Source organism: Oncorhynchus keta, chromosome 18 (assembly GCF_023373465.1).
Source record: "Oncorhynchus keta strain PuntledgeMale-10-30-2019 chromosome 18, Oket_V2, whole genome shotgun sequence".
Classification (NCBI taxonomy): Eukaryota; Metazoa; Chordata; class Actinopteri; order Salmoniformes; family Salmonidae; genus Oncorhynchus; species Oncorhynchus keta.
The window spans coordinates 9,134,920-9,160,896 of record NC_068438.1 but is presented as its reverse complement, the minus strand read 5'-3'; the positions used below and the strand labels follow the sequence as shown (position 1 = coordinate 9,160,896).

Here is a 25,977-nt window from a genome sequence, read left to right as displayed (position 1 = left end):
CCATTTCTGTAGAGTCGAGGGCTATCCTTCCTGTCAGAGGTTGTTTTTATTTAATATTAATTGGCAGGGGGAATGCTGCTTGTAAACTGGAGGATTTCCTGACTTGGAGTGGAGTTTTAAACAACAGATGGGAAAAACACACAGAACAAAACATGCCAACTTGAGTTAGTACTGCCTCAGATTCCTCTACACTTCCCAGAAAACCTTTATGGTGGGCTAGGCCTCTTTCCTCCTTTTAAGCAGTAAAAAATGTGCCCTTTCTCACCCCTATTTTAACACTGTGAGGATAGAGGAAAGCTTGTTGGGGACTTGTTTTCTTGACCGTTAATAAAGTAATGTATGGTTAATTTGGGTACCCGTCCCGCATTTGGTAATACAATCTCATTCTGCTTCGGAGCTCTCATGGGGATCACATAGCTTGTTGCTAATACATACATACACACACACATACAAACTAGGGAGCACCATGCTCATCAACTCACAACGGAACCATAGTCTGTGTATTATGGTCGTGTCTCATTAGGTTTCATTCACAATACTGGTCACCAGCATTATGAGAAAGGACTGTCTTCACACAAACAGTATGAATTAGAGCTTTGATCTGCAATAATTTAGTTTGGTTTGACCTTTTATGACCTCATGGCAAGCTGCGTGTTTCCACCAGAAGAGTACTAATCAAGTAAAATAAACTAAGTTTGACAGAACAGGAAGTCACACAGGAACTGACAAATCCCAGCGGCACCCATACCTCCTCCACCCAGAGACAGACCTCTCTTCATTGAAGTGATCTATTTGCACTCTGGCATTCACCTTGTAGCACTACCGTGTATTTCCTCTGGCAGGGCAGCTGTTTTTTTTGTTTAGGAAGTGTCCGTGGCATTCTTCCCCTGTGTACTCTGGGTCTGCTGCCACTTCAAGCTTGTCAACCAGCAGGCTGATAACAGTGACCAGTTGGACTTTGGCTCTGGGACTCTGCATAAAACTTCCTGGAGGATTTCAAAGCCTGAATTCAGACTCAGAAATAAAACAGACTGTCATAAAGTGCTGGTGTTTACAAAAATCCCACAGACCTTGTTTATCTATGGCAACTTGAATGCCCCAGTGTGTCCCTGGAGGTGACTGATACTTCAGCATCCTACCTCAGAGGGAGAGGGTGATACAGTTGTCTTGTAGGAACCTCGAAAGGGTCGACAGGTCAGTGTGGCCACTGTTCAACACTCATTCATTCATTTCCGGTGCAACAAGCTGATTGGGCCAAATTAAGGCTCAGCCAATAAAACCCTCCGGTGGGAATTTGAGTGGAAAATGTGGCACTTTTTATTGAAGTCATTAATTTCCCCTGCAGGACGCCTGCCCTGGGCATTATAGAGACCCGAAGTTGGCTTTCCAGCCGAGCGTGAAATGAGCAGCCTGCTAGGCCATGATTAAATACCTGCTCTTTGCTTAGGGCCAAGTGAAGGTTGCTGCGGCCGACACCGTACATGGGCTGGTCTCCCCCACATCAGTCACTGGCTGTATAAGTCACAGGGGTGATGCAGGGAGCTAAGGACACTGTGTGCTGCAATGATTTGCAGTGCAGACGTGGAGGCCAAGGCCGATGGCAGCTGACCTTGCCCTTCATCTCATGGACAGTACAGTATTTCACATCATAATGTCTGCCGAATGGGATGCTAGAGCTAGTATAGGTAGTTGACCTCCACAATGTGTCACTCAGTTTAAATTGACAGACTTTGTCATGGTATGAAAGAACAGATTGCCACCAGCCAAATACAGGTCAGCATTCAAATAAAACCAAATGTTATTTGTCACGTGCTTTGTCAACAACAGGTGTAGACTAACAGTGAAATGATTACACTGGCCCTTCTCAACAATGCAGAGAGAAAGAAAATATAGAAATTATAGAAAAGTAATAACATGTAATAATAAATACACAATGAGTAATGATAACTTGGCAATATACATGGGGTACCAGTACCGAGGTGCAGGGGTACGAGGTAATTGAGGTAGATATTGTCATGACTGTCCTGTGAGGATCACAGGTCAGATCAGCATGGCAAGGAATGGAAATGGTTGACAATAACCAGACATTCTCTCACCCACAGAAGAGGCCCAGGAAACTGGGCCAGTTTGATAGTTCACACCCTGTTATAAATTGCAGGAGAAGGGAGCTCTTTCTCCCCCTTCAGTAAAATCCACCAGAAGAATATCTTTGTTAACAAACTTTTCCCACCGAAACTATAACACGTTCAAATGTGGATACTGGAACAATAATTCTAACATAAAAATGTGGGGAATGGTCAGTGGGGAGCTAACTAAAACTAATGTCATGTTGTTTTTTATTTTGTGATGTCATTAAAAAGGTTATGAAGGAAATACTGTAACTTGAAAAGTATTTTCACAACACTAGTTGTGAAGTCTCCACCCTTAACGTTGTATATGAAATATTAAACATGATGAAAGTATTTTAGTTAAGTTATGAATGTGATTTTAGGAGGTATAAGAGAATCTATCTCCTATAAACTGTGCATAGTAAGTAGCCACGCCTCGAGTGCGGTCGAAGAGTGTGTCAGACTGACGGAACCGTCCCATTTGGCCAGAGTGCATAAAAGGATTGCCCACAGAGAATAACATCGGACCAGGAAAGAAGAGGAGTTGCAGCCCACATCTGAAGTGGTTTAAACTGTGAATCTCAGAGAATAGGAAACGTGAGCTACACGTTTGAAATGGTTGGAACTTTAAATCTCAACACGAGCTGATGAAATTAGTAGGAATGCACAATATATTGGAGAACATATCGAAATCGGCCAATATTAGCTGAAAATGCCAACATCAGTATCGGCCCGATGTTTAGTTTAACGCCGATGTTAAAAACTGATGTCAAAGCTACCATGCATACCTATATAACGTAGGTACATGACGTAATAATGCCACATAAAAAGTTGCGCTACACATGCTACACAGCATTCCTAACCTAACCCACAATGTCTGCTGTGTGGATCGAGCAGTCAACAAGTCGAGCAGTCATTTGAAAGAGTAAGACATTTTCAGTGAGACAACTCAAAGGCGAAATCCATTAAAGCCAAGATAATGGAATTCATTGCCCTTGACAATCAACCGTTCTCTTTCGTGGGTGATGTTGGCTTTCTCCGACTGGTCGAGCACTGGTACACACTACCGAGTGCGCTATTTTTCAGATGTTGCCCTACCGATTAATAGCGTCACTGCTATTAGCTTCATGACATACCTACTATGGAACGCCGTTTGGGTCTTTGCGCGTCAAAAAAGATACGGTAGCACTGTCAAAGCTGTACAAAAAAAGTCTGCAAACAAGCAAACACCGGCCACGAACTATGTGTTTTACAATACCGCGTTGGTAATAAAGCACAATTTGTTCGATTACAACTTCTGGGGTAGCTAGTACCTAGCTAGCACCAATACAACCAGCCTGAAAACAATTACCAGTAGAAACTGCAGTCATTTTCATTATTCTTAGCAATGATTTAGGAATCATTGTGAGTAAGTGTTATCTAGGTGTCCACTTGTTGTTCGCCTATTGAAATTGAACTTCAGTTCATGAAAATAAACAGCTAGCCAGCTACTTAACCCAGTTGCCTAAAGCTAACATTATAAGTATCCAGCTAGCTTCATCCGTCTAGTGAGGCTCGACCAGACCGGGTTATGTGTTTTGATTTGATTTGATGATTTGACTATTGTACCTAATCCTTATTGTGGCTAGCTTCACATAAATGGGTCTGACCACCATTTATCAAATAAGAACTGGATAAAAGCGTCTGCTAAATGGCATATATTATTATTATAAATTAGGGTTATTTTAGATGATGACACCTAGCTCTATAGTTAGCTAGCTAACTATAGCGACCGAAACAGATTATGCCATGTTATTTGACACGTCAAATAGTGTTATTTGATGTATATCTTTTTTTACATTTACATTACATTTACATTTAAGTCATTTAGCAGACGCTCTTATCCAGAGCGACTTACAAATTGGTGCATACACCTTATGACAACCAGTGGAACAGCCACTTGCATCTAAATCTTGTTGGGGGGGAGAAGGGGGGTGAGAAGGATTACTTACCCTTACTTACCCTATCCTAGGTATTCCTTGAAGAGGTGGGGTTTCAGGTGTCTCCGGAAGGTGGTGATTGACTCCGCTGTCCTGGCGTCGTGAGGGAGTTTGTTCCACCATTGGGGGCCAGAGCAGCGAACAGTTTTGACTGGGCTGAGCGGGAACTGTACTTCCTCAGTGGTAGGGAGGCGAGCAGGCCAGAGGTGGATGAACGCAGTGCCCTTGTTTGGGTGTAGGGCCTGATCAGAGCCTGGAGGTACTGAGGTGCCGTTCCCCTCACAGCTCCGTGGCGAGCACCATGGTCTTGTAGCGGATGCGAGCTTCAACTGGAAGCCAGTGGAGAGAGCGGAGGAGCGGGGTGACGTGAGAGAACTTGGGAAGGTTGAACACCAGACGGGCTGCGGCGTTCTGGATGAGTTGTAGGGGTTTAATGGCACAGGCAGGGAGCCCAGCCAACAGCGAGTTGCAGTAATCAAGACGGGAGATGACAAGTGCCTGGATTAGGACCTGCGCCGCTTCCTGTGTGAGGCAGGGTCGTACTCTGCGGATGTTGTAGAGCATGAACCTACAGGAACGGGACACCGCCTTGATGTTAGTTGAGAACATCAGGGTGTTGTCCAGGATCACGCCAAGGTTCTTAGCGCTCTGGGAGGAGGACACAATGGAGTTGTCAACCGTGATGGCGAGATCATGGAACGGGCAGTCCTTCCCGGGAGGAAGAGGAGCTCCGTCTTGCTGAGGTTCAGCTTGAGGTGGTGATCCGTCATCCACACTGATATGTCTGCCGGACATGCAGAGATGCGATTCGCCACCTGGTCATCAGAAGGGGGAAAGGAGAAGATTAATTGTGTGTCGTCTGCATAGCAATGATAGGAGAGACCATGTGAGGTTATGACAGAGCCAAGTGACTTGGTGTATAGCGAGAATAAGAGAGGGCCTAGAACAGAGCCCTGGGGACACCAGTGGTGAGAGCGCGTGGTGAGGAGACAGATTCTCGCCACGCCACCTGGTAGGAGCGACCTGTCAGGTAGGACGCAATCAAGCGTGGGCCGCGCCGGAGATGCCCAACTCGGAGAGGGTGGAGAGGAGGATCTGATGGTTCACAGTATCGAAGGCAGCCGATAGGTCTAGAACAGGGGTGTCAAACTCATTTCGCATCGTGGGCCACATACGGCCTAGGGAGATGTCAAGTGGGCCGGACCATTAAAATTATACCATACTCTGCTATAAATAACCAAAATATCATGTCTTTCCTTTGTTTTGGTGTAAAGAAGCACAAGAACATTAGGAAAATATTGAAATTTAATGAACTATCCTTTTACAAAACATTTCATGAAACACCTCATATTTCCTTAGACAAATGTGCAATTTACTTTTATCATTCACAAATATGCATTGCAACTGATCCCACTGATTGTACAAAGGCACAAAACTTTAATTGGTACTGAAAAATATAGTAATGCACTTTAAGATTAAATTAGACTTTTAAAGAAAGGAATTTTTAAACCACTTACACATACGCATATAAAATCTAAATGTAATCCCTGCGTACACCTTACAAACTAAGGAGAGTGATTTTAAATGTGTAATGAAGAAAGTGTTCGCCTGTCCTGTAAATCTGTAAACTTCATACATGAAACATACATACACATACAATACATACTGAAAATGTATGGAGTTGTATGAACAGTAGAATTCCATCACACAGTTTTTGTTTTGAAGCTGCTGACTAACATTAAAGTGCACATTTTTTAAATCACCACAGTAAGGATTCATCTTCACAGAGCTGTATTCTTTCAATGCAAACAGTATCTAAGGCAGCATTTTAAAGGTGTTAGTCTAGTCTGGACTTGTATTTGTACCTGAAACTTGGCATCTTTTGGCCTGTACAAGTGCATCAACACCAGGTGTCATGTCCTGACTAGCTGTCACTTTCAGAATGTCATTTAAGTGCTTGTTTGTGAGCCTTGAACGCATTTTTGTTTTATTGATATTCATCACTGAGAAAATTTGTTCACAAAGGTAGGTTGTCCCAAACATGCACAAAATTTTAGCAGCCAGGGCTGTTAATTTGGGGTACCCTGGTAGTAGATACTGATAAAATCAGGGCAGGGTTGCCATTTGCCAGTTGCATCTCCCACAAAGTCAGCTTCAACTTAAATGCATGTATGTTGTCAGAAAACTGTGTGACAACTTTTTGCGGCCTTGCAACATTTTGTTCAGATTGTTCAAGTGTTCAGTAATATCAACCAAGAATGCAAGGTCCCGTAGCCATTCCTGAGATTGTAATTCCAACACCGGTTTTCCTTTTTCTCCATGAACTGTCCGATTTCCTCTCGTAGATCAAAGAAATGCCTCAGCACAGCGCCTCGGCTTAACCATCTCACTTCAGTGTGGTATGGCAGGCTGTGGGTAATGTTGCTGTCGCTGAGAAGTTTGTCAAACTGACGATGGTTCAGACCTCTGGACCGGATGAAATTTACAGTGCGAACAACCACCTCCATGACGTGGTCCATTTTCAGCGACTTGCAACACAATGCCTCCTGGTGCAAAAATACAGTGAAATGTCCAGAAACGATCTCCTCCATTAAGGGCTTGTACTTTGTCTTTGAACTTTGTCGCGACACCTGCTTTCTTTCCGACCATGGATGGCGCGCCGTCTGTAGCCAGGCTGACAGCGGGACCAGTCCACTCCAACTCTGTCCAATGCAGCAAGGACAGAGCCGAAAATGTCCTCGGCTGTTGTGGTGTCCATCATTGGCACCAACTCAAGAAACTCTTCAGTAACAGTCAATGTCTCATCAACTCCTCGAATAAATATGGCCAGTTGGGCCACGTCTGTGATGTCAGTGCTCTCGTCAATTGCCACGGAAAATGCAATAAATGACTTGACTCTCTGTTTCAATTGACTGTCTAAATCTGCCGATAGTTCGAAATCCTCTCTGCTATAGTATTCCTCGTCATGCTAATAAAAAGCTTGTCGCTTCTCGGGACATACAAGTTCAGCCGCCTTCATCATGCATCGTTTAACAAAGTCACGGAATACGGCCGATGCTAATGCTATTTCGCTAGCAATTAGGTAGCTGGCTTTTACCGCTGCTTCACTGACTTCTCGGCTCTGGATGAAAGTTGACTGCTGTTTCCTCAGACCCGCCAGCAATTCGTTAATCTTATCTCTTCTCAGTTGTCCTTGCAAGCCGTCATATTTTTCGCTGTGATGAGTCTCGTAGTGGCGTCGAATATTATATTCCTTCAATACCGAAACTTGTTGCAAACACACCAAGCACAAAGGTTTTCCGTGCATCTCTGTAAATAAATAGGACGTGGTCCATTTTTCTTTGAAAATTCTACACTCCTTATCTACTTTTCTCCGTTTGGATAACGAAATTTTGGCTAATGAGGGTGTAGTGGAGAGGTAGAGACATTAACAATCTTAACAACGTCGTAACAAGCAGCAGATGGCGCATTGATACCGTCTGCTGTTTTCAGTCTGTCTCAGTGATGCGGCTCGTCTTTAAAAAAAAAATATTAATTCCATGTCTTTTATGCATTTTTTTCCACTTTCAAATTATCCTGCGGGCCTGATCGAACCTCCTTGGGGGCCGGTTCCGGCCCGCGGGCCGTATGTTTGACACCCCTGGTCTAGAAGGATGAGAGCAGAGGGAGAGAGTTAGCTTTAGCAGTGCGGAGCGCCTCCGTGATACAGAGAAGAGCAGTCTCAGTTGAATGACTAGTCTTGAAACCTGACTGATTTGGATCAAGAAGGTCATTCTGAGAGAGATAGCGGTAGAGCTGGCCAAGGACGGCACGCTCAAGAGTTTTGGAGAGAAAAGAGAGAAGGGATACTGGTCTGTAGTTGTTGACATCGGAGGGATCGAGTGTAGGTTTTTTCAGAAGGGGTGCAACTCTCGCTCTCTTGAAGACGGGAGGGACGTAGCCAGCGGTCAGGGATGAGTTGATGAGCGAGGTGAGGTAAGGGAGAAGGTCTCCGGAAATGGTCTGGAGAAGAGAGGCGAGATTTCATCTGGAGAGAGAGGGGAGAAAGAGGTCAGAGCATAGGGTAGGGCAGTGTGAGCAGAACCAGCGGTGTCGTTTGACTTAGCAAACGAGGATCGGATGTCATCGACCTTCTTTTCAAAATGGTTGACGAAGTCATCTGCAGAGAGGGAGGAGGGAGGGGGATTCAGGAGGGAGGAGAAGGTGGCAAAGAGCTTCCTAGGGTTAGAGGCAGATGCTTGGAATTTAGAATGGTAGAAAGTGGCTTTAGCAGCAGAGACAGAGGAGGAAAATGTAGAGAGGAGGGAGTGAAAGGATGCCAGGTCCGCTAGTTTTCCTCCATTTCCGCTCAGCTGCCCGGAGCCCTGTTCTGTGAGCTCGCAATGAGTCGTCGAGCCACGGAGCGGGAGGGGAGGACCGAGCCGGCCTGGAGGATAGGGGACATAGAGAGTCAAAGGATGCAGTAAGGGAGGAGAGGAGGGTTGAGGAGGCAGAATCAGGAGATAGGTTGGAGAAAGTTTGAGCAGAGGGAAGAGATGATAGGATGGAAGAGGAGAGAGTGATACCATCCGAGTAGGGGCAGTGTGGGAAGTGTTGGATGAGAGCGAGAGGGAAAAGGATACAAGGTAGTGGTCGGAGACTTGGAGGGGAGTTGCAAATGAGGTTAGTGGAAGAACAGCATCTAGTAAAGATGAGGTCAAGCGTATTGCCTGCCTTGTGAGTAGGGGGAAGGTGAGAGGGTGAGGTCAAAAGAGGAGAGGAGTGGAAAGAAGGAGGCAGAGAGGAATGAGTCAAAGGTAGACGTGGGGAGGTTAAAGTCGCCCAGAACTGTGAGAGGTGAGCCGTCCTCAGGAAAGGAGCTTATCAAGGCATCAAGCTCATTGATGAACTCTCCGAGGGAACCTGGAGGGCGATAAATGATAAGGATGTTAAGCTTGAAAGGGCTGGTAACTGTGACAGCATGGAATTCAAAGGAGGCAATAGACAGATGGGTAAGGGGAGAAGAGAGAAAGACCACTTGGGAGAGATGAGGATGTGCCACCACCCCGCTGACCAGAAGCTCTCGGGGTGTGCGAGAACACGTTGGCGGACGAGGAGAGAGCAGTAGGAGTAGCAGTGTTATCTGTGGTGATCCATGTTTCCGTCAGTGCCAAGAAGTCAAGGGACTGGAGGGAGGCATAGGCTGAGATGAACCAGATCGGCAGTTCCAGAGGCTACCGGAGACCTGGAACTCCACGTGGTACGCGCTGGGACCACCAGATTAGGGTGGTCGCGGCCACGCGGTGTGGAGCGTTTGTATGGTCTGTGCAGAGAGGAGAGAACAGGGATAGACAGACACATAGTTGACAGGCTACAGAAAAGGCTACGCTAATGCAAGGAAATTGGAATGACAAGTGGACTACACGTCCGAATGTTCAGAAAGTTTTACGTAGCAAGAATCTTATTGACTAAAATGATTAAAATGATACAGTACTGCTAAAGTAAGCTGGCAGTAGCTGCGTTGTTGGCACTACACTAATCAAGTTCCGTTGAGTGTAATAATTTCTACAGTGCTGCTATTCGGGGCTAGCTGGCTAGCTTTTTTGACACGCAAAGACCCAATGGCGTTCCAATAGAAGTCCTGGTTGAGAATGAAACGACTGAACAAATGAACAATGAAACAGCCCAGCAAGTAAGTGAAAGAAATTGATTTTGATGATGTTTTACTGGTAATGGGGACATACACGTGTATGTGTCTGTGTGTGTGTGTGTGTGTGTGTGTGTGTGTGTGTGTGTGTGTGTGTGTGTGTGTGTGTGTGTGTGTGTGTGTGTGTGTGTGTGTGTGTGTGTGTGTGTGTCTGTGTGTGTGTGTGTGTACAACCTTTATTTAACTAGGCAAGTCAGTTAAAGAACAAATTCTTATTTACAATGCCGGCCCGGACAATGCTGGGCCAATTGTGTGCTGCCCTGTGGGACTCCCAATCACGGCCGGATGTAATACAGCCTGGATTCTAACCAGGGATGTTAGTGATGCCTCTTGCACTGAGATGCAGTGTCTTAGACAGCTGTGTCCATGTGTGTGTTAACTATTTAACTATACTAGAATGCTTAAAAGGCCGCTAATATTTTAAATATTGATTATCGGTAACGTTTTTTTGGGCAAGGAAAATATTGGATATCAGTATCGGCCAAACATGTAATATCGGTGCATCACTAGAAATGAACTCACCTTCCTTTAGACCAGAACATTGCCAGGTTGTAGCTGTGCATGTAAAGTGGTCTGAATCCTGAACCCTCAATAATCAACATGAGGTGTAGGTGAGAAGCTCACCTCCCAGACAATCACTGGTACGGCGGATTAGCTGTCCTAAGTCAGATACCAAGAAAAGCTCATTTAAGTAAGACTATCCTACTACGCTCATCACCAATGGGAACCGTCGACACGGCTGGCTATCTCACGGCTGGCTATCTTCCAGAGTGAACAACAGTAGAAGAGACGGGCCGGACCATTCCGGACAATCAGAGCTTTACAAGCGTGCCTCTGAAAGGCCAACCCACATCTTTCCTAAGAAGGCCTGGTTCCACCAGAGATAAATGGCAAACAAGGCACTCACACGTAAATACATTCATGATTTCTTATTCCAAATGGGCAGCAGTTCATGTGCAAAGTATATGATTAATGTGAGAATAGTTCTAAAATGTATCCACGATTCGTGTCCCTTTTTCTCTCTCTCTATCTTCCCCACCCTTTTTCATTCGTTGTATACAAGCCGCCATATTTTATCACTCCACTAGGGACCTTTGTCTCATGTAAAGGGTGTATGTTTATTCTGTGTTATTATTTAGTTAGCTAATAAACAAATAATTACACCAATTTGTGTGGACCATGATATATCCTTAGTGATGTGAAATCTGTGGAACTTGAAGCTCTCGATCCGCTCCACTACAGCCCCATCGATGTGAATGTGGGCATGCTCGGTCCTCCGTTTCCTGTAGTCCATGATCAGTTCCTTTGTCTTCCTGAGGTTGAGGGAGAGGTTGTTGTCCTTCTCCCTGTAGGCTGTCTCATCGTTGTCTGTGATCAGGTCTACCACCATCGTGTCGTCAGCAAACTTAATGATGGTGTTGGAGTCTAGCACGGCCATGCAGTCGTGGGTGAGTAGGGAGTACAGGAGGGGACTAAGCACGCAAACCTGAGGGGCCCCCGTGTTGAGGGTCAGCATATTTAAATCACAAGTCACCATTATGGACGTATAAAGGTTGGTCAAATAGATATAACTGTGAACAATAAATCACAGTTATATTTGATATGATCAAATAAATAACTTACAGTGTTACTCCTGTAGCTTAGCTTCGGCTTCATCTGACCACTTCTGTATTGAGCTGGGACTGTACTTCCTGTTTGAGTTTTTCCTTGTAACCATTTGCCAAATGGAGGACAACGGGGAGCTTTGTATGCGTTTCTGTGTGTGGAGTAAAGGTGATCTAGAGTTTCGTCGACCTCTAGTTGCAAAGGTGGCATGCTGGTAGAAATTGGGTAAGACAGATTTCGGTTTCCCTGCATTCAAATGAATTCTGTTTCGTAGGTACGGTAGTAGCCTAGGAGAGACAAATTGCGACAATGGTGAAGTAAGTTTGTGTGCTTGAGTGTGTGTGTGCGCTCTGCATAGGAGATGTTTATGTTTGCTCTTAAGACCTTTACCAAGACAAAATCCCGACATAATCCTAATTAGGGGGGTAGGTGCATGTCGGCGACTGAGCACACCACATAGTCTAGACGGTGATAACTGCCCGTGACACCTCGACTACCCCTATGGTTAGCAAGGCTGTAATGGTCTACTGTGTGGTCATGCCTCCAACTCCCATTCTGAGCTGCTTTACATCGATGAACTAGGAACTGAAACCAGGGTGTCTGTTGAGCAGCAAGCACATTGCTTTCTGAGATCTTATAACAGAGAAACAGGATCTCTTGCACCTGAAACACTTATGCTGACCCTATTGAGCCCACGTTTCAGCTGACCAGTTAGTCGGATGAAACAAAAAGAAACAGATGAGACCATGATCAAAAGCCAGCCTCTGTAAAGTAGAGCGGGGCGTTGTTTTTGTCAGAAGATTAGAGACTGGCTGGGTAATGAATGTGTCCCTGACTTGGTCTTAGCGCCTCTTATCCATCTCCCTCTGTTCCTCGATAAATTGAATTTTCTCGCTCCTGGTTGGGTTGGGGCACTTCTTATCTTGATAATTTCACCAACCACATCATCTTTGATTGAAATTTCAAATACACACACACACACACACACACACACACACACACACACACACACACACACACACACACACACACACACACACACACACACACACACACACACACACACACACACACACACACAAAGCCTTGGTCTTATGACAGTCAACAACTCATACTTAAAGACAGTGCGGTCAGAGTGAGTGACGATAATTATGATTATCATATATCAAGCGTGATAACTATCTCTTGCCCACCGTACTGGGTTTGGATTGCTGGTTTTGCTACTTATATTTTGGTCATGACTCTATTGTCATGCTTGTGGTTTTGTTTGGCCATGTACTGTACATTTTCAACAATCTCTCTTATGAGTGCATTTTTTCAGTTCCAGCTAGTGTACAGTTGTGGCCAAAGGTTTTGAGAATGACACAAATATTAATTTTCACAAAGTCTGCTGCCTCAGTTTGTATGATGGCAATTTGCATATACTCCAGAATGTTATGAAGAGTGATTAGATGAATTGCAATTAATTGCAAAGTCCCTCTTTGCCATGCAAATGAACTGAATCCCCCAAAAACATTTCCACATATCCACAGTGTTGACGAGGACAAGGCTGGAAATCACTTTGTCATGCTGATTGGGTTCAAATAACAGACTGGAAGCTTCAAAAGGAGGGTGGTGCTTGGAATCATTGTTCTTCCTCTTTCAATCATGGTTACCTGCAAGGAAACACGTGCCGTCATCATTGCTTTGCACAAAAAGGGCTTCACAGGGAAGGATATTGCTGCCAGTAAGATTGCACCTAAATCAACCATTTATCGGATCATCAAGAACTTCAAGGAGAGCGGTTCAATTGTTGTGAAGAAGGCTTCAGGGCGCCCAAGAAAGTCCAGCAAGTGCCAGGACCGTCTGCTAAAGTTGATTCAGCTGCGGGATCGGGGCACCACCAGTACAGAGCTTGCTCAGGAATGGCAGCAGGCAGGTGTGAGTGCATCTGCATGCACAGTGAGGCGAATACTTTTGGAGAATGGTCTGGTGTCAAGAAGGGCAGCAAAGTAGCCACTTCTCTCCAGGAAAAACATCAGGGACAGGCTGATATTCTGCAAAAGATACAGGGATTGGACTGCTGAGGACTGGGGTAAAGTAATTTTCTCTGATGAATCCCCTTTCCGATTGCCATCCGGAAAAAAGCTTGTCCAGGGAAGACAAGGTGAGCGCTACCATCAGTCCTGTGTCTTGCCAACAGTAAAACATCCTGAGACCACTCATGTGTGGGGTTGCTTCTCAGCCAAGGGAGTGGGCTCACTCACAGCCATGAATAAAGAATGATACCAGCACATCCTCCGAGAGCAACTTCTCCAAACCATCCAGGAACAGTTTGGTGATGAACAATGCCTTTTCCAGCATGATGAAGCAACTTGCCATAAGGCAAAATTGATAACTAAGTGGCTCGGGGAACAAAACATCAATATTTTGGGTCCATGGCCAGGAAACTCCCCAGACCTTAATCCCATTGAGAATTTGTCAATCCTCAAGAGGCGGGTGGACAAACAAAAACCCACAAATTCTGACAAACTCCAAACATTGATTACGCAAGAATGGGCTGCCATCAGTCAGGATGTGGCCCAGAAGTTAATTGACAGCATGCCAGGGCGGATTGCAGAGGTCTTGAAAAAGGAGGGTCAACACTGCAAATATTGACTCTTTGCATCAACTTCATGTAATTGTCAATAACAGTCTTTGACACTTATGAAATGCTTGTAATTATACTTCAGTGTTCCATAGTAACATCTGAAAAAAATGTCTAAAGACACTGTAGCAGCAAACTTTGTGGAAATTAATATTTGTGTCATTCTCAAAAAGTTTGGCCAAACTGTACATCTATATACAAGCACAGCTGGTAGGATGTAGGATGTATCCAAACACCTAGTTATCAGTAATCTAAAGGATGCATAATCAAGTATGTAAAAATGGTAGCCTAACACTTGAAATATATTGCTTGTCAGCTCTGGTATCCAGTTAGACTAGATGTGATAAGTCTCTGTCATCACCTATACATTAAGAAAGGAATGCATTTGTGCTGGAGTCTGGCCTAGTCGTTAGTCCCCAGACTCTAAACCATATATTCACTGGCGATGTGGGTACAGGTCCTGTCTCTGTCCTTCCTCTCTGTATCTGTCTCCCTTTTAGCCTACATTTCCGACCATCACTGTCTATAAAACAAAAAAATATGAAAACAATTCTGGATAACACTTAATTACCTTAGTGTAATTGTTTTCAATTAAAATTGAGATAAAAAAAAATAGAAATAGCTTCTTAACACGGAACCCAAACCGGCTGTGCGCGTGCGCCATCGTGCATCATCGTGCATACATTTATTTTGTCCTCTCACACCAAATGCGATCATCCTGATCATCCTAGCTTCCTGTTGCTAGCTAATTTGTCCTGGGATATAAACATTGAGTTGTTATGTTACATGAAATGCACAAGGTCCTCTACTCCGACAATTAATACACACATAAAATGGTCAACCAAAATTGTTTCTAGTCATCTCTCCTCCTTCCAGGCCTTTTCATATTTGAACTTATTTGGTGATTGGCATCAAAACTTTCATAGTATTATCACGACGACCGGCAAAACAGTTCGTCTTTCAATCACCCACGTGGGTATAACCAATGAGGACATGGCACATGGGTACCTGCTTCTATAAACCAATGAGAAGATGGGAGAGGCAGGACTTGCAACGCGATCTTCGTCAGAAATAGAAATGACTTCTATTTTAGTGCTTGGCAATTGAATAACATGGATTTCTAAATGTATTTTGCAATGCTCGCGCATGCGACGTGTCCGGTCTGGACAGCATGTTAGCAAAGAGCAATTTCTAAAGCAAGAATTTTGCTAGGACTGTCTGGGAGTGGTCTGAGTGGGCAGGGGAAACTGAAAACTATCTGTTATTGATAGAGAGGTTTGGAACTCTCTTTCTTATTAGTCTATTAACTAATTTACCCCCCTGGTGATGTCACCAGACAGGCCAAAACTCCATCCCACCTAAGCAGGTTGAAATTTCAGGTGGTCTTTTCAAACAGCTCCTACACTAAAAGGGCATTATCATTTTCACAATTTCACAGTGTTATTAAATAAGCAATGCTCTTTTATATACAGTTCCAGTCAAAAGTTTGGACACAGCTACTCATTCCAGGATTTTTAAAAATTATTTGCTATTTTCAACATTGTAGAATAATAGTGAAAACATCAAAACTATGAAATATCACATGGAATCATGTAGTAACCAAAAAAATAATTTCTCTACTTTTCTATTGGTTTTCATATCAACTTTCTTTCATTGTCCAGAAGCCAAAGGTATAATCCTAGCCATATTAGCGAACCATCCTAATTGTTGCTATGAGATTGATAGGTGAAGTGCTGCAGAGATGGTTGTCCTTCTGGAAGGTTCTCCCATCTCCACAGAGGAACTGTGCTCTGTCAGAGTGGTCATCGGTTTCTTGGTCACCTCCTTGACCAAGGCCCTTCTTACGCGATTGCTCAGTTTGGCCTGGCGGCAAGCTCTAGAAAGTTTTGGTGGCTCCGAACTTCTTCCATTTAAGAATGATGGAGGCGACTGTGTTCTTGGTGACCTACAATGCTGCAGACATTTTTTGCCACCCTTCCCCAGATCTGTGCCTCGACACAATCATGTCTCAGCGCTCTACGGACAATTCCTTCGACCTCGTGGCTTGGTTTTTGCATTGACATGCACTGTGAACTGTGGGACCTGAGATCAATTTGGAGTGTCATTAGAAAGGGTCTGAACACTTATGTAAATAAGGTATTTCTGTTTTTTATTTTTAGTACATTCGCAAAAAAATTTAAAATCCTGTTTTCGGCTTGGTCATTATGGGGTTTTGTGTGTAGATTGATAAGGATTTTTAAAAATCAATTTTATAATAAGGCAGTAACGTAACAAAATGTGTAAAAAGTCTATGGGTCTGAATACTTTCTGAATGCACTGTATATTGTTTTGTATATGCAGTGCGAGTCAAATATTTGGAAACACCTACTCAACGTTTTTCTTTATTTGTTCTATTTTCTACATTGTAGATGAAGACATCAAAACTTTGAAATAACACATATGGAATCATGTAGTAACCTGAAAAGTGTTAAAGAATTCCCCCAAAATAATAATTTGAGATTCTTCAAAGTAGCCACCCTTTGCCTTGATGACAGCTTTGCACACTCTTGGCATTCTCTCAACCAGCTTCATGAAGAATACTTTTCCAACAGTCTTGAAAGAGTTCCCACATATGCTGAGCAGTTGTTGGATGCTTTTCCTTCACTCTGTGGTCCAACTCATCCCAAACCATCTCAATTGGGTTGAGGTTGGGTGATTGTGGAGGTCAGGTCATCTGATGCAGCACTCCAAGACCCTCCTTCTTGGTCAAATAGCCTTTACACAGCCGGTAGGTATGTTTTGGGTCACTGTTGAAAACCAAATGATAGTCCCACGAAGCACAAACCAGATGACATGGGGTATTGCTGAAGAATTCTGTGGTAGCTATGCTGGTTAAGTGTGACCTGAATTTGAAATAAATCACAGACAGTGTCACCAGCAAAGCACCCCCACACCATCACACTTCCTCCTCCATGCTTCATGGTGGGAACCACACATTCGGAGATAATCCGTTCGCCCACTCTGCATCTCACAAAGACACACAGTGGTTAGAACAGAAAATCTCAAATTTGGACTCATCAAAAACACTGATTTTCACCGGTCTAACGTCCATTGCTCGTGTTTCTTTGCCCAAGCAAGTCTCTTCTTATTATTGGTGTTCTTTAGTAGTTATTTATTTAGCAGCAATTCGACCATGAAGATATGATTCACGCAGTCTCCTCTGAACTGTTGATGTTGATTTGTGTCCGTTACTTGAACTCTGTGATGAATTTCTTTTGGCTGCAATTTCTGAGGCTTGTAACTCATCCTCTGCAGCAGAGGTAACTCTGGGTCTTCCATTCCTGTGGCGGACCTCATGAGAGCTAGTTTCCTCAAAGCGCTTTATGGTTTTTGCGACTGCACTTGAAGCTTTCAAAGTTCTTCAAATTTTCCAGATTGACTGACCTTCATGTCTTGAAGTAATGATGGACTTTTGTTTCTCTTTGCTTATTTGAGCTGTTCTTGCCATAAAATGGACGTGATCTTTTACCAAATAGGGCTATCGTCTGTATACCATGTCTACCTTGTCACAACACAACTGATTGGCTCAAACACATTAAGAATGAAAGAAATTACACAAATGAACTTTTAACAAGGCATATTTGCTAATTGAAATACATTCCAGGTGACTAACTCATGGATCCGGTTGAGAGAATGCCAAGAGTGTGCAAAGCTGTCATCAAGGCAAAGGGTGGCTACTTTGAAGAATCTCAAATATAACATATTTAGATTTGTCTAACACTTTTTTGGTTACTACATGATTTCATGTGATATTTCATACTTTTGATGTCTTCACTATTATTCTACAATGTAGAAAATAGTACAAATAAAAACAAAATATTTACAGTATATATAAACACCAGGAAACCACATTTTTTGATTGCATGGGCCTTTTAAATGACTTATTTTGAGAATGAAAACATGAAGCATTATTTAATATACTTCCTGTTACCTTGCACAGTTCTGAAAAAGGCAAAGTCAAATTTGTCACTACATGAATAGTTTGAATGTGAACATTGTAAGGCTTGTATAGTTGTGCACTGCTCTGATTCCTTGTGAAAAACCAGACTACGTGCTGTGAGCAGTTCTTCATTTGAACAGATGTTGTGTTGACCATTACAAAAAGGAGAACATTAGATCACTTCAAAGCCATCACCAGGCCAGTGAGGCCACACAAAGTGCCTGTGTCTTCACATCTGAGTTTGGCCTCTGGCAAACATATTCCAAACAGTGGTGACAGGGACTCTTGAAAACAGATGCCCTCGACAGTCATCTAGCTCGGTTCAGTTGAGTTCGGTACAGGACATTGTGTGACACCAGAGACTCAGCACAGTGTGGCCTCTCCACCAGCTGGAAGAGCAAGATTCCCCGGAGAGCACAACAACATATGAACTCAAATGTGTTGAACCTAAAGAAGCTTTCAACTCTTATCCACATTCTGTAGATAGCATTGCTGTGTTATGGTACAGTAAATTAAGGAAATAACAAATCCAATCAAATGTATTTATATAGGCCTTCGTACATCAGCTGATATCTCAAAGTGCTGTACAGAAACCCAGCCTAAAACCCCAAACAGCAAGCAATGCAGGTGTAGAAGCACGTCACCACCTCAGGAGTAAATGTCAGTTGGCTTTTCATAGCCGATCATTAAGAGTATCTCTACCACTCCTGCTGTCTCTAGAGAGTTGAAAACAGCTGGTCTGGGACAGGTAGCATGTCCGGTGAACAGGTCAGGATTCCATAGCCGCAGGCAGAACAGTTGAAACTGGAGCAGCAGCACGGCCAGGTGGACTAGGGACAGCAAGGAGTCATCATGCCAGGTAGTCCTGAGGCATGGTCCTAGGGCTCAGGTCCTCCCGAGAGAGAGAAAGAAAGAGAGAATTAGAGAGAGCATACTTAAATACACACAGGACACCGGATAAGACAGGAGAAGTACTCCAGATATAACAAACTGACCCTAGCCCCCGACACATAAACTACTGCAGCATAAATACTGGAGGCTGAGACAGGAGGGGTCAGGAAACACTGTGGCCCCATCCGATGATATCCCCGGACACCCACCCACACATTCTTATGGCTCCTATACAATACATGTAATAGATACCAACAGTTTGACAGGCATGCTTCCCTCATCAGGGTTTCATCTTGTACAGTATATGTTGTGATGTCACAAGAACTATTTCCAATGGCAGTTGGACTTGAGATGGCCATGTGTTGCCCTAGTATACAGCTGCATCCTGTGGGTTTAGAATCAGTGAAGCAAGTAATCCCTCTGAAGACAATTATTATCTTACGACTTTCATTTCTTTTGTTGAATAATATGTGTGATTCATAGCTAGATGTATGAGTGGCAGCATCTGTATTATGTTGGTTAAATATTATTTTTCCACCCCACCAGTTATTTTGTCAGCAGCCGCTGCTAGCTTGAGATATCTAATGTCATTACCTACCCACCCGGCACACACTGGTTGAATCAACGTCGTTTCAACGTAATTTGTCAATGTCTTGTGATGTGGAATCAATGTGGAAAATACATTGGATTTGAAAAAAGTTACAACCAGCACTGTTTTCATCTGATTTCAACCTGCGTTGTAAACGTTGAAATTAGAGTAAAACGTCAACTTGACTTAACCTGACTAACATATATTATATTGTATATTGACTTAACCTGACTAACATGTTGTTACATCATTCTAATTTCAACATAATCATCAGAACTATGTCTACGTTGAAATTCCATGTAGAAACGTACAAAATATTGTACATCCTATATTCAATATACACTGCGTATACAAAACATTAAGAACACCCGCTCTTTCCATGACACCAGGTGAACCCAGGTGAATGCTATGATCTCCTTATTGATGTCACTTGTTAAATCCACCTCAATCAATGTAGTTAAAGAATGATTTTTAAGTCTTGACACAATTGAGACATGGATCATGTATGTGTGCCATTTAGAAGGTGGATGGGCAAGACAAAATATTTGAATGAGGTATGCTAGTAGGTGCAGGCGCACTGGTTTGTGTCAAGAATTGCAATGCTGCTGTTTTTTTCACACTCAAGAGTTTCCCGTGTGCATCAAGAACGGTCCACCACCAAAGGACATCCAGCCAACTGTGGGAAGCATTGGAGTCAACATGGGCCAGCCTCCCTGTGGAACGCTTTCGACACTTCGTAGTGTTCATGCCCCGACGAATTGAGGTTGTTCTGAGTACAAAAGGGGGGTGCAGCTCAATATTAGGAAGGTGTTCCTGATGTTTGGTATACTCCGTGTATAATGAGATGGTTGGAAGTATGTAGAATTTCACATTTTATTAGACATATTTTATTTAAGTTAGAGGAGTAACTTTCAACAATTCAATGTTATTTAAGTAGTCTATGCAAATGAGTATGGAAGCTGATCAATTTCTAAATGTGTTGACATGATAGCTCATCTTAATCAAACACACCTTGTTTCCATAGATAAGCAGGGTACATAGAGGAAGGCATCTGGATGGTGGACTAGTTCCCATTGAACTGCATTGCCAGTAGGAGTCAATGTTCAGGCTGGAATCGTTGAACTGTGTCTTTACATTTTATGTCAATATACAGTACCTTTTTATTTAGGTTGATGGCATGATGTTAAAACAATGACGTTGATTCAAACATAGCATTTTACTATCAACATCGAAACAAGATCAAAAATGTGTCGAATCAAAAAAAAAAATGTAACACAATCTCAACCACCCCAATATAGGCTATTTTCAATATACAGTAGGGTGAAAAATATTTATATGGTGAATTTTCATTGGAGTTTAAACATATATATCATTCTGATTATTATGCTGAAATTACAACCTGTTAGCCAGGTTAAGTCAATGTATTTAAGTTGAAGTTTTACCCTAATTTCAATGTTTACAACGCTGGTTGAAATGAAAACAGTACTGCCTGATATATTTTTTTTAAATCAATGTATTTTCCGCGTTGACCCCACTTAACAATAGGTTGACAAATGACATTGAAACAACGTTGATTCGACCAGTGTGTGCCCAGTGGGACAGGCGCCTGAGCAATGGAGCAAACGAAGCAGCTGCACCCCCACTTTCAAAATGAACATGATCCAGTGGGTAATTTGTTATTTTCAATGATTAGTAATGTTTTGAGCTAATCTGTTTTTACAATAGATATGTCCTTATTATATATGATGTAATAATGAATAGATTGCATTATGCACCCGTCGTCGCCTTAAGATGAATGGTTAAACCATTCATCTTAAGGCGACGACGGGTGCATAGACCATTCTAAAGTTTTGCTTCGCTCCAGCGCGCCACTGTTTAAGTTCAGTGCAGTTAGAAAGCACTAGTTTCATCCCGGGTGTTTAAAATGAAAAGGCACCTGCCTACATATATATTTTGTTGTGCTGTTGTATCGTTGTTTAATTTTCCGATGCACTCAGGGTGTTGTTACATGTCATTTTAGTAGCGTGCACCAAAAGCAAATTCATTGTATCGTTTCACTTCGCCTGTAAGAACTATGATGAGCCTTGGCAGCCTGGCATGTCTGATTAGGCTTCGCTGTATCGCTGCCTCTGACTCTGGGTAGCCTGCCCTTCCATCAGCCTACCAGAAAACTGCATGCTCAGTAGTTGGTGTCTGTATGCGCCTATGCACAAAAGGGAAAATTACAGGATATTTGTATCTCTATAAAACAGCTCTTCTTGGCTTGGTAAGTAATATCGACCAAATTAGCCATTTCTACTCTCGTTGCATGAAATGTGTATGCTGCTGAGACAAGTTAATTTGAAACATTGTCATGGTGACACTGTAATGTGACAGCACTTCAAACAACAGCACAAAAAAACGATGTGGGGGGACGACGACTACCCTTTGGTTATTCCTCATACTTTTCATGATTATTCTGTTTCTTCACGATTTGTTGTCAACTATGTAGGCTACTGTGTTGTTTGAAAGGCCTTTATTAAACAGAATTACAATTGAAAAATAATTGGAGAATAAATTATAGTAGTCTAGTCCTGTAACTGCATGCTACATATTTGTTCAAATATAAAACCCTTTAATTTCCTCATCTTAAAATTGAAATATTTATAAGGTAGGCTACAGTAAAATTATTTTTGTTCAAATTGTGTGGTTTTAAGAACCAAAACACAATTACAGTATGCAGTGCTGTTCATTGTTTCTATTCATCAAATCGGGCCCACACAATAACAAAATATGCAGGCTGTATATGAGTAGCATGGTAAAAAATGTTTTGGTATGAGGTTGGTTGGAGACCCCTGCTCTAACCCAAACTGTTAAAAAATGACCCATATTGCCAGAACTTTATTATTTCTATTGCAGATTCAGGGCAGCAATTTATGTATATATATACATATATATAGCTGTTTTTAAAAAATCACATTTTATAATGATAAATTCATAATACGTTAAAAATAATATTACTATGTGACCACATTTAAATGCAACCCTCTAGTTTGCATTTTCAAGTTGACAGTTCTTGTTCAATGCCCGACCAGATAACACTGTGTCACTTTTACTGTCTTCAAACTCCCTGTCATAGATGAGCCAAGGCGCAGCAGGCATATAATTCCACATCTTTAATAAAGTGAAACCTTTACAACAACAAAAAAATTCTTATTGGGTAAAACAATGTTATTACTCCCATTTTCAATTTAATTTCCTCATTGTCTTGCGTTATCCTGACCACATTTGAACAGTTTGGACTGTCAATCTATTACTGTGGGTGGGATTGTCAGGGAAGGAGCAGGATATTTGTGAGTCACAGGGTTGGTAGAGTTTCAGACCTGTCAATTAATTATTGAGGGTGGGATTTTCAGGGAAGGATTAGTAATCTAGTCATCAAAACGTTTTTTTTTCAAAATCATTTTTTGGTCCCCCAGACCCCCTGCCTAACAAGTGGGTAATCAAGTATATATTTGGGGGATGAAATTACACATACCAGAATAATGTACATTTCATGTTTTTAAGATTGATATTTTTTGCACTTTGATTGATTATTTGAATGCTCATCATCTCACAATCATAACTATCTGATGAACCCATGTCTTAATCACAGCTGTGGAATGAATGCATTCCCATTAGAATACAAAGTCAAAGTTATTCAGAGACCAGAGTCAGGGAGGTGCAGTCAACATGATCCCTTTATCCCGTTGACCTTTCCCTGTGCCTTATGCATTCAGTTGAATACAAATACACCTTAGCTGACCCCTCTGTTTGTTGCCTGTTTAGGAGACCTGCCAAGCCCTCTCGTACTGTAGTATCCTCTCACTAATCTGCCCCAATGAATGAATAATCATGCAGCTCAATTTTAGACCCGTCATCCTATTTCGCTCTCGCTCTCTCTCTCGCTCTCTCTCTCGTTAAAGTGAGGGGGAAACAGAAGCGCCTCTCTCTCTCCCGGGCATTGCTGGTGGCTGATTAAAAGGATGCCAGGTTCGTGCTCACCACCCCCACTGTGTTTATTGTTATGAAACTGATTCAATAACTCAGGGTCTTTCCCACCAGACCTAAGGGAGTTGACAGAGAAGGGTCCTCGCAGAGGCCATCGGGAAGCCTATGTGTTTAGACTCATTATTAAACTGGGACCAACTGGGCCGTCCACTGGGACGCCTGTCCAAAACACAGACTTGCGAATGTCTGCGACACTGTCCAACTTGTAATGTCACTTGTCCAACTGGCTGTGTTACAGGAAGGGAACAACCCTCCTTACCATTGCTAATATTAAGTGATGTTGGGTCATTATGGTGACGGTATAGATTGCCTATCGGCACTTATTTGGAGTGAGGTCTATCTACTTTTGAGGTAAGGATTGGACTCGGAGAAATCTGATCATAGAATCATATATTACCTGGAGTGTATTCACCATGTCACTTGTGTCAAAGCAATTATTCTTTAGACAGTACAGAAGTTTATCACAATCTCAAAGTTTCCCTATAAAAACAAGTCATAAGCAAAATAAATTGTTTATGAACTGTCTATTGTGGCGCTAGCTTCTCAATTGTCCGTTCACCATAGGGTTCACCAAAAGGGTTATTACTCTTCTGTCTGTCAGAAAAATAATTGTTTGAGTGGTTGCTGTGCGACTTGGACAGCCATCACCATGGGAGATAGACATGTCTGAAAGAGGCTCACATCATCGTGTGCTTCCCATCTCAATCCAAGCAACACTGACAATTTCTCCCGGGCTGAAATAGATCAAATGATGATATTATGGTAACTGGTTTTCAGGCTTAACAGTGTTAGGTAGTTTTAAGTATGTGTGCCTTTTGAACATTGGCCAGGGGACCCTGCTAATTCAGTTGAACAAATGCACCTACAGTATTCATGTGCGGTAAAATGGTGATTGTTGTTGAATCTAAAGATCGCAAGTCACCATTATGAAACATTTAAAGGTTGGTCAAATAGATATACAGTAACTGTGAACAATAAATCACAGTTATCTGATATGTTTCAAATAAATAACTCACAGGTGTTTGGAGGTTGCTGTTCTTCCGCTGTGTGAACCCTGACTAACCTGAAGCTAATGCTCCACTAACCTAAATTAACCAAGGAAACAAAGAAAGGCCAATGTGTTTAGTGAGTTCAATACTGTGCAATCTCTGTTTTCATTGGCATTAAGGATTAGTTCAACTAAGCTAACCAAATAGATGCTAATCTCAATAGATGTATCCTAGTGTTTTTCCTATGGCTACATATCATTTTGAACTCTTTCATGATGGCACAGTATTGAGTCTAATGAGTTAAGATTAAGAAGACAATGTCTAGGTCCCTTCGTCCTGGATTTACTTGTGTTGTTGTGTTTATGCATTGAATTATTAGGAGTAGCAGTGGTGATTTTAGCATGTCGGGCTTGGTGGGGCAAACAACCCATTTTTGAAGATGTGTGCCAGCAAAGCCACTGCACAACTCCAAACAATATAATACATGAAATGCATTATAACTGTTACAAACAGCGACCACAAACTTTTAGGGTCTACATCAAGCTGTCCCAAGAGTGGAGCTTCTGGCTGACTTGCTTCAAAAAATATGGATAAAAGCCGCATTCTCCTTCAATAATAATGAATGTCGACATGAGTTTTGACTTTTGAACCATACTCAAACATTATTACATTCATGTTCACAGTGTTCGTTCTGATATAATTAACACTTAGCTCTAAGTATAAGCAAGTGCAAAGCAAACGAGCTGCGAAGAGTTAGGCCTATTTGTTCAGCAATTTCGAAATGGACAGCGAGAAAAATTCAGATAGATATTGAGGCCTTAACTTTACTCTTCTTTAAGTCACCAGAGAGAGAGAGAGAGAGAGAGAGAGAGAGAGAGAGAGAGAGAGAGAGAGAGAGAGAGAGAGAGAGAGAGAGAGAGAGAGAGAGAGAGAGAGAGAGAGAGAGAGAGAGAGAGAGAGAGAGAGAGACCCAGACTCGGCTATTAGCCTACCATTTGAAGTATTTTATTAGTCCTATGTGGTCAAAAGGAAGGACAATACAATCACAAGGATCCACTTTTGTAGACAACATATAGACGCACTGACAGCGTATTGCGGAAACAAAACAGCCCTCGCAATATGAACTGGAATGACATGGGTCTATTACTGAACTTTTTGCTGAACAAAAGTATTTGAATGGGAAGAGACTGTCACTGGCAACCATGGTTACGGGGAGGGGATACTGTAATATAATGCTGTTGGGTCTATAACTTACCACCCTCCTCACGGAGAAAAGCACCAGAGCTAACTATAACACACAAAGTAAGAAAAACAATGAAATGCATCATTCTAACATTGCCTAAAATTATTAATCAGATAGTAATGAGATAGACCTATATAAGCAATATAACAATGCCGATGTACAAACTATGACGATAAGTGATTAAGAGGCAAGCCGTAATTTCGATTAAGACGTGCGCAAGCTGAGAAGGATGTAGCCTATATGCCACCTATTT

The 25,977-nt window shown here is 42.5% G+C and overlaps 1 protein-coding gene across 2 annotated transcripts in view; it reads left to right on the top strand.

Annotated features, from left to right (window-relative positions):
- The window catches only part of LOC118397189 (G-protein coupled receptor 4-like), a 52,029-nt gene that overhangs the window by 7,780 nt on the left and 18,272 nt on the right, over nt 1-25,977 (top strand). Inside the window, exon 1 of one of the 2 annotated variants that reach the window (XM_035791711.2) lies at nt 21,643-21,729. The exons of the other annotated variant lie outside the window; for it this stretch is intronic. The gene's annotated coding sequence lies outside the window, so the exon portion shown is untranslated. Of the gene's footprint in view, nt 1-21,642; nt 21,730-25,977 lie in introns of those variants that run through there. 2 annotated transcript variants of the gene reach the window in all.